This window comes from Macrotis lagotis, chromosome 6, assembly GCF_037893015.1.
Source record: "Macrotis lagotis isolate mMagLag1 chromosome 6, bilby.v1.9.chrom.fasta, whole genome shotgun sequence".
NCBI lineage: Eukaryota > Metazoa > Chordata > Mammalia > Peramelemorphia > Peramelidae > Macrotis > Macrotis lagotis.
The window spans coordinates 171,540,225-171,556,848 of record NC_133663.1 but is presented as its reverse complement, the minus strand read 5'-3'; positions in this window follow the sequence as shown (position 1 = coordinate 171,556,848).

Here is a 16,624-nt window from a genome sequence, read left to right as displayed (position 1 = left end):
TTTTTTTATAAGTTCAGTAGAGGTTGATTTTTTCTGTGTATTTTGTTTTGTTTCATTTTTGTTCCTCTGGTTGAGGATAATATAGTTCATAATCTGTCGAATACTGTTGTTCTAGTTCTGTGGACTGCCAAGTGGGGTTGCTTCCATCAGGGATGTTCATCTCAATGTTGACATATAAATTGTTCACTTGGCTCTGTTCTGTTCACTCAGGATAAGATCCCATAAGTGATTCCATGCTTCTTTAGAGTCTGACCATTTATTGGTTCTTATAAAACAATAATATTCCATGGTATTCATGTGCGATAACTTGTTTAGCCATTCCCCAATTGTTGGGCAATCTATCAATTTCCAATTCTTTGCCACTAAAACAAAAAGACTGCTAGGAATATTTTGGGACATGTAAGACATTTCCATTTTTTACAATTTCTTCTGGTTATACTACTACAACTAGAATTGTTAGGTCAAAGGGTATGAATAGTATTATTGGTCTTTGGCCATAGTTCCATATTGCTCTCAAGAAAGGTTGGATCTGTTCAGAACTCTACCAGCAATGCTTCAATGTCCCAATCCTCTTCCAAAATTGATCATCTTCCTTTTTCCACATCTAGGCTAATCTAATAGGTGTGGGATGATACCTCATTGCTGTTTGAATTTGAATTTGCTAATCAATTGTGATTTGGAGTATTTTTTCATATGATTTTTATAGCTTTAATTTCTTCATTTAAAAACTGTCTGTACATATTTTTGACCATTTATCAATTGGGGAATGACTTGCAATATTATAAATGTGATGCAATTCTCTATATATTGTAGAAACGAGAACTTTATCAGAATTCTTGACTAGAACATTGGTTCCCAGATTTCTGCTTTTCGTCTAATTTTGGAAGCACTGATTCTATTAGAGCAAAAACTTTTCAATTTAATAAAATCAAATCATTCATTTTGCAGTTTATAATGTGCTCTAATTATTGTTTGGTCATAAATTTATTGCATTTCCTGAAATCAGACAGATAAACTATTTTTTTTGTCTACTAATTTATCTATGGAATTACTCTTTATGTCTAAATCCTGTACCCATTTTGACCTTATTTTGGTATAGGGCGTGAGATGTAGATCTATACCTACTTAATACCATATTATTTTCCAGTTTTCCCAACAAATTTGTCAAATAGTGAGGTCTTATCCCAGATTTCTTTGGGTTTGTCAAATAGGAGATTTCTCTAGTTTCTTTAGAACCTATCCTAATACACTGATGCATTAATCAGTTTCTTAACCACTACCAGGCAGTTTTGATGACTTCCACTTTATAGTACAATTTTAGATCTGGTAGAGCTAAGCCACCTTCTTGTACATTTTTTTCCATCAGTTCCCTTGCTATTCTTGCCCTTTTTCTTCCAGAAAATTTTGTTACTATTTTTTTCTAGTTCAGTAAAGTATTTATTTGGTACTATGATTGGTATGGATTTGAGGTAGGATTGTCATTTTTATTATATTAGCTCAACCTAACCAAGAGCATTTGATATTTTTTTAAATTATTTAGAACTGATTTTATTTGGGTGAGGAGAGTTTTATAACTGTTTTCATACAATTTCTGAATTTGTCTTGGGAGGTAGATTCCCAAATATTTAATGTTATTGACAGTTATTTTAAATGAAATGTCTTTCTATCTCTTATTCTTTGTATTTGTTGTTCATACGCAGAAATGCTGATGATTTATGTGGGTTTATTTTTTATCCTGTTACTTTCCTAAATTTGTTAATTGTTTCAAGGAGTTTTTTTACATAATTTTCTTGGGTTTTCTAGGTATGCCATCATATCATCTGCAAAGAGTGAACATTTTGCTTTTTCATTGCCTATTCTGATTCCCTCAATTTCTTTTCCTTCTCTTATTGCTATTGCTAGCATTTCTAACACTATATTGAATAGTAATGGTGATAGTGGCATCCTTGTTTCACCCCTGAATTTATTGGAAATGTTCTGAGTTTATTTCCATTAAATATGTTTGTTGATAGTTTTCAATAGATAATATTTATTATTTTAAGGAAAAGTCCATTTATTCCTATACTTTCCAGTGTTTTAATAGGAATGGATGTTGTATTTTATCAAAGGTTTTTCAGCATCTATTAAGATAATCATATGGTTCTTTTGTTTTTACTGATTATATATTTAATTATGATGAGTTGGGAAAACTTTGTTGGTACAATTCCAAACTGATCATTGTGTATTATCCTGGTAATATCTTGCTGTTATCTAATTTTTAAAGTTTTATTTGCGATTTTTCATCAATATTCATTAGGGTAGTTGGTCTATACTTTTCTTTGTCTGTTTTGGTTCTTCCTGGTTTGGGTATCAGCACCATGTTGGTTTCATAATAGGAATTTGGTAGAACTCTTTCCTCTCTGATCTTTTAAAATAGTTGATGTAGAATAGGAATTAACTGTTCCTTATTATTTTTTTAGTTTTATTTTTTGCAAGGCAATGGGGTTAAGTGGCTTGCCCAATGCCACACGGCGAGGTAATTATTAAGTGTCTGAGGCCAGATTTGAACTCAGGTACTCCTGACTCCAGGTCCAGTACTCTATCCACTTACCACCTAGTCACCCCTATCCTTATCATTTTTTAACTATTTGTGTCCCTCCCCCCTGGCCTATTTTCTTTCCAACTTTACCTCCCCCTCTCCCCACCCAGGGTATATAACACAGGGTAAGTGAATCAAGGCTCTTTGTCTCTCCTACTTTACCCAACACCCAGGGTATTTCACCCTTTGATAACTGACACATCCTCATCTAATAAAATGGAAGTATCTTTAAGATCTCTATGTACCAGGAGATTCTAGAGGTCTCACTGAGAACTTTACAAATGATTGAAAAAGTAATAGAAACACTGTCTCAGGTCCTTGAAGCTTATGATGCCCTACAGACAAGGTGCTTAGTACCTTGTGATTAGAGCCAGTCAGTGTGTAAAGGTATACTTAGGTTAGAGTGATACTCCTGCTTTATTTAGGGAGTTTTATCTCAAACATAGTGATATGATCCATAATTGAACATATTAACAAAAAAACAATGGAAATCATATGATTTTCTCGATAGAAGCTGAAAAAGTCTTTGATAAAATACAAAATGCATTCCTTTTAAAAACACTTCAAAGTTCAGGAATAAATGACATTTTCCTTAAAATAATGAATAGTATCTAAAACCATCAACAAATATTATATGTAACAATAATAACATCAGAGCAGTTTCAATAAAATAAGGGGTGAAAACAAGGATGCCTATTATCACCATTACTACTCCATATAGCATTAGAAATGCTAGCTGTAACAATGAGTAGAAAAATAAATTGAAAGAATTAGAATTAGCAATGAGGAAGCAGTGCTTTTACTCATTCAGATAATATGATTGTATACTTAGAGAATGCAGACCTAGCGCTACCAGACTAAAAAAATCTATACTATCAAGTGACTCTCTTGAAAAATGCCTGGTACTGGTTAAGATATAGAGTAAGTACTCAGTGGATTAGGATAGGTTCAAAAGTAATTGAACTAAATGACCATAGCAATCTATTGTTTTACAAACTGAAAGACATCTGCCTCTAGGGTAAGAATTCACTATTTGATAAAAATTGTTGGAGAAACTGGAAAATAGTATGACAAAAATTAGTCATAGACCAACATCTAACCCCCTATCCCAAATTAAGGTCAAAATATGTACAGGATTTAGACATAAAGGGCATCACCATAGAGAAATTAATAGACCAAGAAAATACTCTATCAGATCTATAGAAAGGGGAAAAAGCATGACTAACAAGAATTAGAGCACATTATAAACTACAAAATGAATGATTTTGACCATACTAAATTAAAAAGGTTTTGCACTGATAAAAATATAAGGAAAGCAGAAAGCTGGGAAACAATCTTCACAACCAGGAGTTCTCATAAAGGTCTCATTTCTAAAAAAAATATATGGAATTGTATCAAATTTATAAGGTTACAAGTCATTCTCCAATTGAAAAATGATATGAATATGCACAGGATATGAATAGACAGTTTTTAAATGAAGAAATTAAAGCTATGTAATCATATAAAAATTTTCCAAATCATTATTGATTAAAGAAATGCAAATTAAAACAATTATGGGGTATCATGTCACACTTCTCAGATTGTCTAAGATGATAAAAAGGGAAAATGATCAATATTGGAGATATTGTGGGAGGACTGGGAAATTGATGAATTGCTTTTTGAATTGTGAATAAATCCAACCATTCTTGAAAGAAATATGGAGGGGCAGAGACAAGAGGGCGACAAGAGTGGATCTTGTCTTGGGTGCTCTCTCATAAAACTTGTAAACTAAGGATTCTAACTAAATTTTTGAGAGACAGTACCCACAGAGGAACCCAGTGAGGCAGTTCTCCAACTCAAGGTAACCTGTAAAAGGGCAGAAAGGCTCTGCTCCCAAGGATTGGAGGGGCAGCCCTCCAGATGGGTGGCCCACCAGAACAAAGAACTTCAGCCTCCCAGAGGCAGCCCCAGGGCACTGGAAGCCACAGCTCATAGCAGTGGGGGAAGTTTCCTGACCTACACCCTGGGGAACAAAAGGCACAAATTGGGGAAACAGCTGGAGGACCTCTGCCAGAGCAAGCACATGAAGTCCAGCCCTCAGGGCACACAGCGAGCAGCAAGCAGCAGCATGTCCAAGGCAATCCCAATCCAGGAAAAAGAAGCAGGCTGTGCAGCCCCTAAGGCATGAGCCCATTGAACCTAGGGAGGGGAGTGAAGAGAGAGAGACTGCTGAGCCCTGCCCCTGAAACAGGAATCTGGCATTCTGACCACATTCAGATCCTGATCACAGTCTACCCCCCCCCTCCAGAACAGCAGGCCCCGGCCCCCGCCCTCAGCCCCATGGCAGAGGGGGGTGCATATGGTCATTCACAGACTAGGAAGGAGGACAGAGCCTCTCACACTGAGACCCTTGCAGGAGTGTCCCAAAAGCTCAGGAATCACCCTCAAAACAGGCTAAGGCTGGGAAAATGATCAAGCAGAGAAACAAGAGGAAGACCATTGAGAAATATTTTGCCTGTGAGCCCAAGAAGGATCAAAACACTCAGTCTGAAGATGAGAAAGCACAAGCTCCTGCATCTAAAGAGTCCAAGAAAAACAGAAATTGGGCTCAGGCTATGACAGAGCTCAAAAAAGACTTTGAAAATCAAATGAGGGAGTTAGAAGAAAAACTTGGAAAAGAAATAAGAGAGATGCAGGAAAAACATGAAAATGAAGTCAGCAGCATAGTCAAGGAAATCCAAAAAAATTTCTGAAGAAAATAGCATGCTAAAATCCAGCATAGGTCAAATGGATAAAACAATTCAAAAAGTTATTTAGGAGAAGAATGCTTTAAAAAGCAGAACTGACCAGATGGAAAAAGAGATAGAAAAGCTCTCTGAGGAGAACAAATCCTTCAGACAAAGAATAGAACTTAGGGTGATTGATGAATTTACCAGAAATCAGGAATCAATACTTCAAAACCAAAAGAATAAAAAATTAGAAGAAAATGTGAAGCATCTTATTGAAAAAGCAACTGATATAGAAAACAGATTTAGGAAATATCATTTAAAAATTATTGGAATACCTGAAATTCATGATCAGGAAAAGAGCCTCGACATCATTTTCAAAGAATTACTACAGGAAAAATGTCCTGATATCCTAGAAGCAGAGGGCAAAATAGAAATGGAGAGAATCCACAGATCCCCCTGAGAAAGAGATCCCAAAAAACCTACCCCCAGGAATATTATATCCAAGTTCCAGAACTCCCAAGTCAAAGAGAAAATATTACAAGCAGCCAGAAGGACACAGTTCAAATACCATGGAGCTGCAATCAGGATCTCACAGGAGTTAGCGGCAACTACATTAAAAGCTCGTAGGGCTTGGAATGTAATATACCAGAAGGCAAAAGAAATTAGAATGCAACCAAGAATCAATTGCCCAGCAAAACTGAATGTCCTCTTCCAGGGAAAAAGATGGACTTTCAATGAACCAAGGGAATTTCAAATGTTCCTGTTGGAATGGCCAGAGCTCAAGCATAGAGATTGGAGGAGAAGGGGAAAATATGAGGGACTTGATGATGAACTGCATGTATTCTTGTATAGAAAAATGACACTGATAATGCTCATATAAACCTTCTCAATTATCAGAGCAGGTAGAAGGAGCTTTTATAGTTGAAGTACAAAAGAAACATGAATTTGAAGATAAAATATGGTGTAAAAATGGAGTCAATAGAAAAAAAGCAAGTGTAATGGGAGAAATAAAAAGGACAGAGGGAATAGGCCACAATATTTCATATAATAAGATTTTTCTTTATTACAATGAGCTATTGCAATGATATGGAAGGGGCAAAGGCAAGGGGGAATGAGGGAATCTTCACTCTAATCAGAGGTGGCTAGGAGAGGAAACAGCATATATACTCAATGGGTTATAGACATCTAGAGTAAGAAGGAGAAAGGGTGGGGGACAGGGGAAAGGGGTGTAGATGTGAATGATGAAGGAGAGGATGGACCATGGGGGGGGTGAGTGGTCAGATATAACACATTTTCTTTTTTACTTCTTGCAAGGGGCTGGGATTGGATGGCCTGACCAGGACTATAGGACCAGGTGGATGCTGGGCTTATGGGGTAATATGAGGGCTTGGGGCCTCATGGCCCCAGAGCCAGGGATCTGGGCCACTCAGCTACCCTACAGAAGAGTCAAACTGAAAGGAGAGAGAAAATATAGTACATGAAAGTGGAGAAATGAGAAAGGAGGGAGTTGCAATGGCAATGGTGGAAAAATATGGAAGTAACTTCTGTGATGAACTATAAAGAATGTGATGCACCCATGACAAAATTGGTGGTACTGGAACACAGACTGAAGCACATTTTTTATTATTATTTTGGGGAGGGGTGTAGGGCAAATTGGGCAGGGTGGCCTGCCTGGAGCCGCATAGCAGGGTGATCATTGGGTTTCTAAGGATGGATTCGGACCTAGGTGCTCCTGGCTCAAGGGCCAGCTACCCCTACTATTATTACTATTTTATTTTAGGTCTTTTTTTCTTTTTATTGGTTTATACATGGCAGTGGGGTTGGGGTGGCTTGCATGTCACACAGCTGGGTAATTGTTGGGTGTACGGGGCCGGATATGGGCTTGGGTGTTCCTGCCTCCAGGGCTGGTGCTGTGTCCACTGCACCACCTGGCCATACCTACAATTATTACTATTATTTTTTTAAATTTAATTTTAATTTTTTTCTCTCCCCTTTACTTTATCACTCAAGTGAGTCTATATTTTTGGGGGTATTTTGTTTGCTCTTAAACAAGAATGTTTTATTAATGTATAAAAATAACATTGTACAAAATGTAAATAAATAAATATTAAATTACAAAAATAAAAAAAATGGATCCTCAAAAAAAAATAAAGGAATATGGAACATAAAAGAGCAATAAAAATGTTTATTTGCTTTGACCCAGAAATTCCAATTCTAAACTTTTATCTGAAAGAAATAATTAAAATTGGGAAAAGTTCCTCATATTCCAAAATATTCATAACAGCTCTTTTTGTAGTGACAAAGAACTGGAAATTGAGTGTATACCCATCAATTGATGAATGGCTAAATAAGTTATAGTATGTGAATGCTATGGAATATTATTTTTTATAATAAACCATAAATGATTGGACTGTAGAGAAGCATGGAATTAGTTATAGTACCTGATGTTGAGCAAAGGGGACAGAAACAAGAAAACAATGAGAATATTAACAACATTGCATGATGATAAACCTTGAGAGAAGCAGCTCCTATTAGCTGTTCAAAGAGCTGGGATAATCACATTAGACCATCTATGGACAATATTATATCCATCCAGAGGAAGAAATACAAAATGAAACAAGAAAAAGAAACAACAATAAAAAAAAAATAATCCCATCACAATCTGGTGATTACTTTATAAAATTTTTCTCTTATATATCTCTTTCCTTTAATCCTATTTGCTCATATTGAAAATGACTAATCTGTAAACATGTTTATCACAAATATATATGTTCAAAGCTAATCTGACTGTTTGACACTGGGGACGACAGTGGTAGGAAGTGGGTAGAAGAAAAATTTTTAACTTAAAAATATACATGTACATATGGATGAAAAAAGTAAAGATTCTACAAAAAACCTTTTCAATTTAATGTAATCAAAATTATCCATTTTGTATTTTATAATTTATCTCTTCTTTCATCATAAATTGCTTTTCTTTCCATTGATATGACAGGTAAAACCATTACTTGTGCTTCTAAGTGGCTTATGTTACTATCTTTTATGTCCAAATCCTATACCCATTTGCCCTTCTCTTGGTACAGGCTGTGAGATGTTGATCTAAGACTAGTTTCTGCCATACGATCTTTCAATTTTCTCAACAGTTTTTTTTCAAACAGATATGTTCTTATTCCAGAAAGTGGAATCTTTGGGTTTATCAAACAGCAGATTACTATGCATAGTCACTTACTACTCTTTCTTTTATACCTAATTTATTCCACTGATCCACATATCTATTTCTGAGCCAGTACCAAGGAGTTTAGATGATTGATGTTCCATAATATAATTTCTGATGTATATATTTATATTTTATATTTTTATAATTTTACTTAATATTTATATTTTATTTAATTTTTATATTTTAATAATTTTATGATTAGGGCTAACTGCATTTTTTCCATTAATTCATTTGATATGCTTTACCTTTTCTTCTTCAATATGAATTAAGTTGCTATAATTTTATCACAAAATTTAATTTGTTGAAAGTTTTATTGATGTGGAAATCAATTAGTAATTTAATTTGGGTAGGAATAACATTTTATTATATTAGCTTAGCTTCTACTTGAACAGTTTATACATGTTCAGTCATTTAGATGTGAGTTTGTGTGAAAAATATTTTAATTTTTTTTCCCTATAGTTTCTGAGTTTATCTTGGCAATAGACTCCTAGGTATTTTATGTTTTCTGAACTTATTTTAAATGGCATTTCTCTTTCTATCTCTTTCTGCTGTATTTTATTAGTGATATGTAAAAATGTTCAGGATTTAATAGGGGTTATTTTATATCCTGTTGCTTTGCTAATTTTTTTGAGATGATTTTCAAGGACTCTCTAAGTCTACCATAATATCTGCAAAGAGCAAGAGCTTTATTTCTTCATTATTTATTCTAATTCCTCCAATTTTTTTCTACTCTTATAGATAAATCTAAGATTTATGATATAATAAGGAATAATAGTGATGATAATGGGCATACTTGTTTCATCCCCATTCTTTTTGGTAATATTTATAGCTTATCCATATATATATATATATATATATATGTGTGTATATATATATATATATATACACACACACACACACATATATATATATGTGTGTGTGTGTGTGTGTGTGTGTGTGTGTGTATAATTCTCATTGATGGTTTAGATAGATACTCCTTATGTTTTTAAAGGAAGACTCCATTTATTCCTATGCTCTTTAGTGTTTTTAAAATGCATGGGTACTGTGTTTTGTCAAAAGCTATTTCAGCATCTAATGAAATAGTCCTCTGATTTTTATTAAGATGGTTAACAATATGGTCAATTATGTTGATAATTTCCCCAACATTAACTCAATCCTACTTTATCATATTATATTATCCCAATCATATTTGTCTGTAATCACTTTGCTGCTGTTTTATTAAAAATTTTCCATCAATGATCATTAGATAAATTGGTCTAAAATTATATTTTTGTGTTTTGACTCTTCCTGTCTTATTGGAATCATAGAAGGAATTAGGTGGAACTCTTTCACCTATTTTTTCAAATAATTAATATAGAATTGTATCTAATTTTTCCTTGAATATTTGGTAGAATTCACATGTGCATCCATCTGGCCCTGGAGATTTTTTCCTATGGGTGCTCATTGAAGGCTTATTCAGTTAATTTTTTTTCTGAAATGAGGTTATTTAAGAATTTAATTTCCACTTATTTTAACTGGAACAGTTTATATTTTTGTAAATATCCATTTGTTTCACTGACATTGCATATTTTTTGGCATAGTGAGGCAAAATAATTTCAAATTATTACTATATTTATTTATTGGTTTTTGCAAGACAGTGGAGTTAAGTGACTTGCCCAGGGTCACACAGCTAGATAATTAATAAGAATCTGAGGTCACATTTGAACTCTGGTCCTCCTGACTCCAGTGTCAGTGCTCTATCTACTGTGTCACCTAGCTGCCCCTCAAATTATTACTTTAATTTTTTCCACATTGATGGTGAATTCATTTATTCATATTTAATACTGGTAATCAAATTGCTATTGTATTTTTTCATAAAATCAATAGTTTCTTTTGATTCTATTAATTTCTTCTCTGATTTTTCAGAATTTCTAATTTGGTGTATATAATTGGGGATTTTTTTATTCTTTTTCTAGCTTTATAATGTTACAGATAATTCATTGATATTCTCCTTTTTTATTCATGTAAGTCTTTAGAGATATTATATTTACACCTTATAACCACTTTGATTCTATTCTATAAGCTTTGGTATGCTGTCTCCTTATTATCATTGTCTGGGATGAAACTATTAAATATTTCTATGATTGGTTGTTTGATCCATTCATTATTTAAAATTAGGTTAAATATTGTAAGTCTATCCATGACTCTATATTGTATGCGATTTTTAATATAAATATTTTAATTGTTTTCCAATTGTGTACAACAGTAGTTTCTACATATATTTTTTGTAACGTTTTGAATTTTTCAATTTTTCCCCCCAACCTCCCTTCCATCCTCCCCAATCCCCTTTACAGAAGGCTGTGTGATGATCTTTACATTGTTTCCATGCTACACATTGATCAAAACTGAATGTGTTGATAGAAAAATCATATCCTTGAGGAAAAAAATATAAGACATAGCAAAATTGCATAGTACCTAAGACAACTTTTTTTTTTAAATTGTACTTAATAGTCTTTGGTCGTTGTTTAAACTCCACAGTTTTTTCTGTGGATGCAGATAGTATTCTCTATCACAGATACCCTAAAATTGACCTTGATAATTACACTGATGAGATGAGCAAATCCATTAATGCTGATCATCATCCCTATGTTGCTGTTACGGTGTACAATGTTCTTCTGGTTCTGCTCTTCTCACTCAGTATCAGTTCACACAAGTCTTTCCAGATTTCTCTGAATGCCTATCCTTCCTGGTTTCTAATAGAATAATAAAGTGTTCTATAATGTACATATATCAAAATTTGCTCAGCCATTACCCAATTGATGAAAATTTAATTGATTTACAATTCTTTGCTACCACAAATAAAGCTGCTATGAATATTTTTGTATAAGTTTTGCTTTTACCCTTTTTCATAATCTCTTCAGGATATAGACCTAGTTAAGTTATTGCTGGATGAAAGAGTATGTGCACATTTTTATTGCCCTCTGGGTATAATTTCAAATTATTGCATGTGATTTTTATTGCATTGTGAACTGAAAAGGATTTATTTCACAATTCTACCTTTCTATGTTTTATGCCCTAATGAATAATCAATTTTTGTGTCAGTATTATGTTCTACATAAAAATATGTAATCTTTTCTCTCCCCATTTAATTTTCTCCAGAGATCTATAATATCAAACATTTTTAATCATTCTATTTAGTTCCTTAACTTCCTTCTCATTTATTTTATTTTTAGAATTACCCAATTCTGAGAGAGGGGAAATTGAGATCCCCTACAAGTATAGTTTACTGACTATTTCTTCCTGAAATTCATTTAATCTCTCCTTGAAGAATTTGGATAACATACCACTTGGTACATACATTCTTAGTACTGAAAATATTTCATTGTCTATGGTATCTTTAGGAGGATGCAGTTTCTTTCTTTATCCTTTTAATGAGGTCTATTTTTACTTTTGTTTGTCTGAGATAAAGATTACTATACCTGCTTTCTTCACTTGATCTGAAACATAATATATTCTGCTACAGCATTTTACCTTTACATTGTATATAACTCCCTGCTTCAAAGGTATTTCTTGTAAATAGCATATTATAGGATTCTGATCTTTAATCCACTGTGCTATCTGTTTCTTTTTAATGGAAAATTTCATCTCATTCATATTTACAGTTATATTTATTAACACTTTCTTACCTCCAAACTATCTACCCTCTATTTTTACCTACCTATTTCTCCTCATCACTATTTTACTACTGGACACAACCTCCCTCAATTTATCTCTTTTCCATCAGTCATCATCCCCTTTCTTCTCCTTTTCCTTTACCCCTTCTTCCTTTATTCCCTTCTATCCATCCCTCCTCTTCCCTGGAAAATCAATATTCTATGTCCTTCAGTCCTTTAATGTTGATGCAGACAGGACCTGTTAATCTTGATTGACTCTCTGATATTTAAATTGCTACGTTCTGGCTACTTGCAAGATGTCTTTTCCTTGAAACAATAATTCTAGAATATGGCTACAATATTCCTTGTCATTTTCATTTTGGCATCTCTTTAGGGGGTGATCTGTGGATTCTTTCAATGACTATTTTGCCCTCTGGTTCCAGGATATCAGGGAAGTTTTCCTTGATGATTTCCTGGCTCTCCAGGTTCTTTTGTGATCATGACTTTCAGGTAGTCAACTAATTCTTTTTAAAAAAAAATTAATCAGTTATTTATTTTTTAATTTGCATCACTTAATTTACAGATTACTAATATAGTCTTCTGCAAGAGTAATCATAATCTCTCCTACCTCTACAAAAATTCCTCACAAGAAAATGAAAGAAAGAGAAAAAATGTGCTTCAATCTGTTCAGATAGCCTCAGCTCTGTCTCCGGGATGGATTGCATTCTTTATCATGAGTCCATCGCAGAAATGACCTCTCTATTTTTTTTCACAGTTGCTGGTACTGATTGTTATTCCCTCCATTCATTTCTCCCCACATTCATTTATTATATTTTCTCTTTCCCTTCACTCTGTCCTTCTTCAAAAGTCTTCTATGGGGCAGCCAAGTGACACAGTGGACAGAGCCCTGGGGCCAGGATGCTACAAATCTACCTTCAACCCTAGAGACTCAGCAAGCACCCAGATGTATAGTCTTGGACAGGCTACCCAATCACACCATTTCTTTTATCTACATCCCTGCTCCCCATCCCAGTCCCCTTTCCTCCCATCTCCTTCCTTTCCTTCATTCTCCATTACCTTACCCTCTTCTGCTCCATTTCAAAAAGATTTTTCTTAATTTTTGTGCATGAAATACCTAATACATTCTACCTCTCCTTTCCATTTTTCCCTGTGCATTTTCTTTTCAACAATTTATTCCATCTTTATAATATATTATAATTTCATATTCAGCTCCATCCTGTGCCTTGAGTAAATATGCTCCTTTTATCTGCTTTCTTAAATGAGAATGTTCATATGAGTATTATCAGTACCATCTTCCCATGCAGGAATTCACACAGTTCAATATCATTAAATCCATCACAATTTACCCTTCTCACGCATTCTCTATGTTTTACCTCAGTCCTGTATTTGAAGATTAAACTTTCTGTTCAGCTCTGGCCATTTCAACAGGAACTTTTGAAATTCCCTTATTTCAATGACTGTCCATCTTTTCCCCTGGAAGAGGATGTTCAATTTTGCTGGGTAGTTGATTCTTGTTTGCATTTCAAACTCTTTTGCCTTCTGGAATATTATATTCCAAGCCCTACACGCTTTTAAGGTGGATGTTGCTTAATCCTGTGTTACCCTCATGTAGCTCCATGAAACTTGAATTGTTTCATTGTTGCTGCTTGAAATATTTAGTCTTTGACTTTGGAGGTTATTAATTTGGCTAAAATATTCCTGGGGGGTTATTGTTTTATCTCTTTCAGGAGGAGATCAGTGGATTCTCTCAATATCCACTATTCCCTCTGTTTCTAGGATAGTAAGGCAATTTTCCTCTATAAATTCTTTAAAAATGAAGTCAAAGCTCTTTTCCTGATCATGACTTTCAGATAGCCCAATAACTTTTAAATTGTCACACCTACATCTGTTCTCTATATCAGTTGCTTTTCCAATAAGATAATTCACATTTTCTTTTAGTTTCTTATTCTGTTGGTATTGTTATATTGTTTCTCGATTCCTTGCAATGTCATCAGGTTCCTTTAGCTATATTATACATGTGAAGTAGTTATTTTATTCAGAAAACTTTCTTATCTCCATTTCAATCTGGCCAATACTGCTTTTTAAGGTTGTCTTCTCCTCATTAATGCTTTAGGCTGATTTTTCTATTTGAACTAAACTGGTTTTCAACAGATGTTTCCTTCAGCATCTTTCTGGATCTCTTTAACTAAGCTGCTAACTTGTTTTTCATATATTTTTCCTGCATCTCTCTCATTTCTTTTTAAAAATTTTCCTCTACATTCCTTACTTGATTTTCAAAACCTTTTTGAGCTCTGTCTTAGCCTGAGCCCAATTCCTATTTTTCTTGGAGGCTTTGGATATAATAGCTTTGACTTTGTTATCTTCTGAGTGTGTGTTTTGATCCTCCATGAGACCAAATTAATTTTATATAGTCAAGTTCCTTTCTTTATGTCTACTCATTTCCTTAACCTGTGCTCTGGTTTTGAGGTGCTTCCTGAGCTTTGGAACACTCTCACAAGGGCCTTAGTTCCTTTAAGGTCTTATGAGAGGCTCTGACTGCTCTCCTGACTTGTTATTTGGTCTGTAGGTAACTATAAGCTCTCCCTTGTACTCTGGAGTTTTGAGGAAGGTCCTTGCTTTACTATGGTAGTATGGGGGCCCAGACTGTGATCAGGGTATGAATATGGACAAAGCACAAGAGTCCTGACCTAGGCACAGTGGAGAGACCTTGACAGGCTTCCCCTTCCCCTTTACTTTCTGTGGACTGAGTGCTCGGGGAGCAGCTGCCAGGCAGCTCCCTCCTGAGTGGCTCTTTATGCCTGCTACCATTTCCTGGGATCTGAGCTGCTCTGAGTACCATGACTATGCTGAGAGCCATGATGGCACTGACATGCTAGCATGGGTTCTGTGCTCACTCTGGCAGAGATTTCTCCTGTTGATCTTCCAAGTTGTGCTTGGTGTTCCCTGCATTTGCAGGTCTGAAAACTGCTTCTGGTGCCAATAGCAGGCACCCCCATAGACCAAAGTGCCTCAAGGGCTATTCACTGAAGATTGTAACTCCTTTACTGCTGTGCAGTGATCATGGCTGCTGCCTCACCATCCAACCCCATAGAACCGAACCTTCACACAATCTTGCAGGTTACCTTGGGATGGAGAATTGCCTCCTTGACTCCTTCTGTGAGTTCAGTCTCTCAAAAATTTGTTTAGAGTCATAATTTTAAGTTTTTTTGGAATATTTTAGAAGAGAGCTCTTGTGAAATGTGTGTCCTCATATAGCCATTTTGGTTCCACCCTCATCCAATATTTCTTGCCAGATCTTTTACCAGTGAGATACTTTACATTTTATTCTTTTTTCATGATTTTGATTTTATTTTACAGATCCTTGGTGTTTGAGTGATTTGCTTCCACTAGTCCCATCCTATTCTTCAAGTAATCATTTTCTTTATTTACATTTTTCATCTCCTTTTCTATTTGGACAATTCCATTTTTAAATGAGCTATTATGTTTTTGCCCAATTGTATTTTTGAAATAATTATTCTTTTTTGCATTTGCTCAATTAGATTTGCAAAGAATTTGCTTTCTTCTGTACTTTTTGAGCTCTTCCAAAATGTCTTTCTCAGTCAGAGAGTAATTCATATTCTCCTTTGAAGCTTCACATACAGTTCCCCTTCTTTCATCCTTTGTGGAGTTAGTGTGCCTATCCTTATGTGAAGGTTACTTTCAATACACCATAACATTTTTCCTGAACATTCTTATTAATTTTGGGATTTGGTAATGGGCTATCCCAAGGTTTTTGTGTTGGGAGAGAGGGTTGGTTTGCACCTTCAGAGTTCATAAATCTTGATGCATGTTTTTCTGGCCTGGTTTTAGGAATACCAGGGGATTGCTCAGTAAACAGTTAAGAAATTACACTGAGAGCATCTGGTGCTGTCTGTATCAGGAATGCCAGGACCTTCCTCTTGAGAAGAACAAGGGCTCAACATTAGTGTTTGGTCATCCAGATTCACCATGCTGACTGAATGGAGGACCTGGGCACTCATGCTGCAGCATTCCCAGTCCACCTGCCGCACAGCCACACTAAGGACAAACTCTGAAAGCATCTCCTGGAGATCTCTCCCAGTCATAGATCACAGGTTAGACTTCACCTGACCCCATTGCCCTTATTCTGAATTTCTGTACTATGCTCAGGGTATACTCAAGTTCTGCCACGATAGACCTTACTGGAAAATACTTCACTCTGTTTTTGTGTGTATTCTACCACTCCAAAATCTGTTCAGATTCTTGGTTAATGTCATTTGTGAGAGAAACTCAGGGAAGGTTAGCAAAGTTCCTGGATTCTCTCTATCCTCTTGGCCATAAGTACCAATTATTTTTTTAATTATCTCTCCTCTCTCTAGTTTCCACATAGGTTGTTTTTCAAATGAAATGTTTTGCCAGTTTCCTCTCCTTTTCTTTTTTGTTTTATTTGATTGTTTCTTGATCTCTTAAAAAG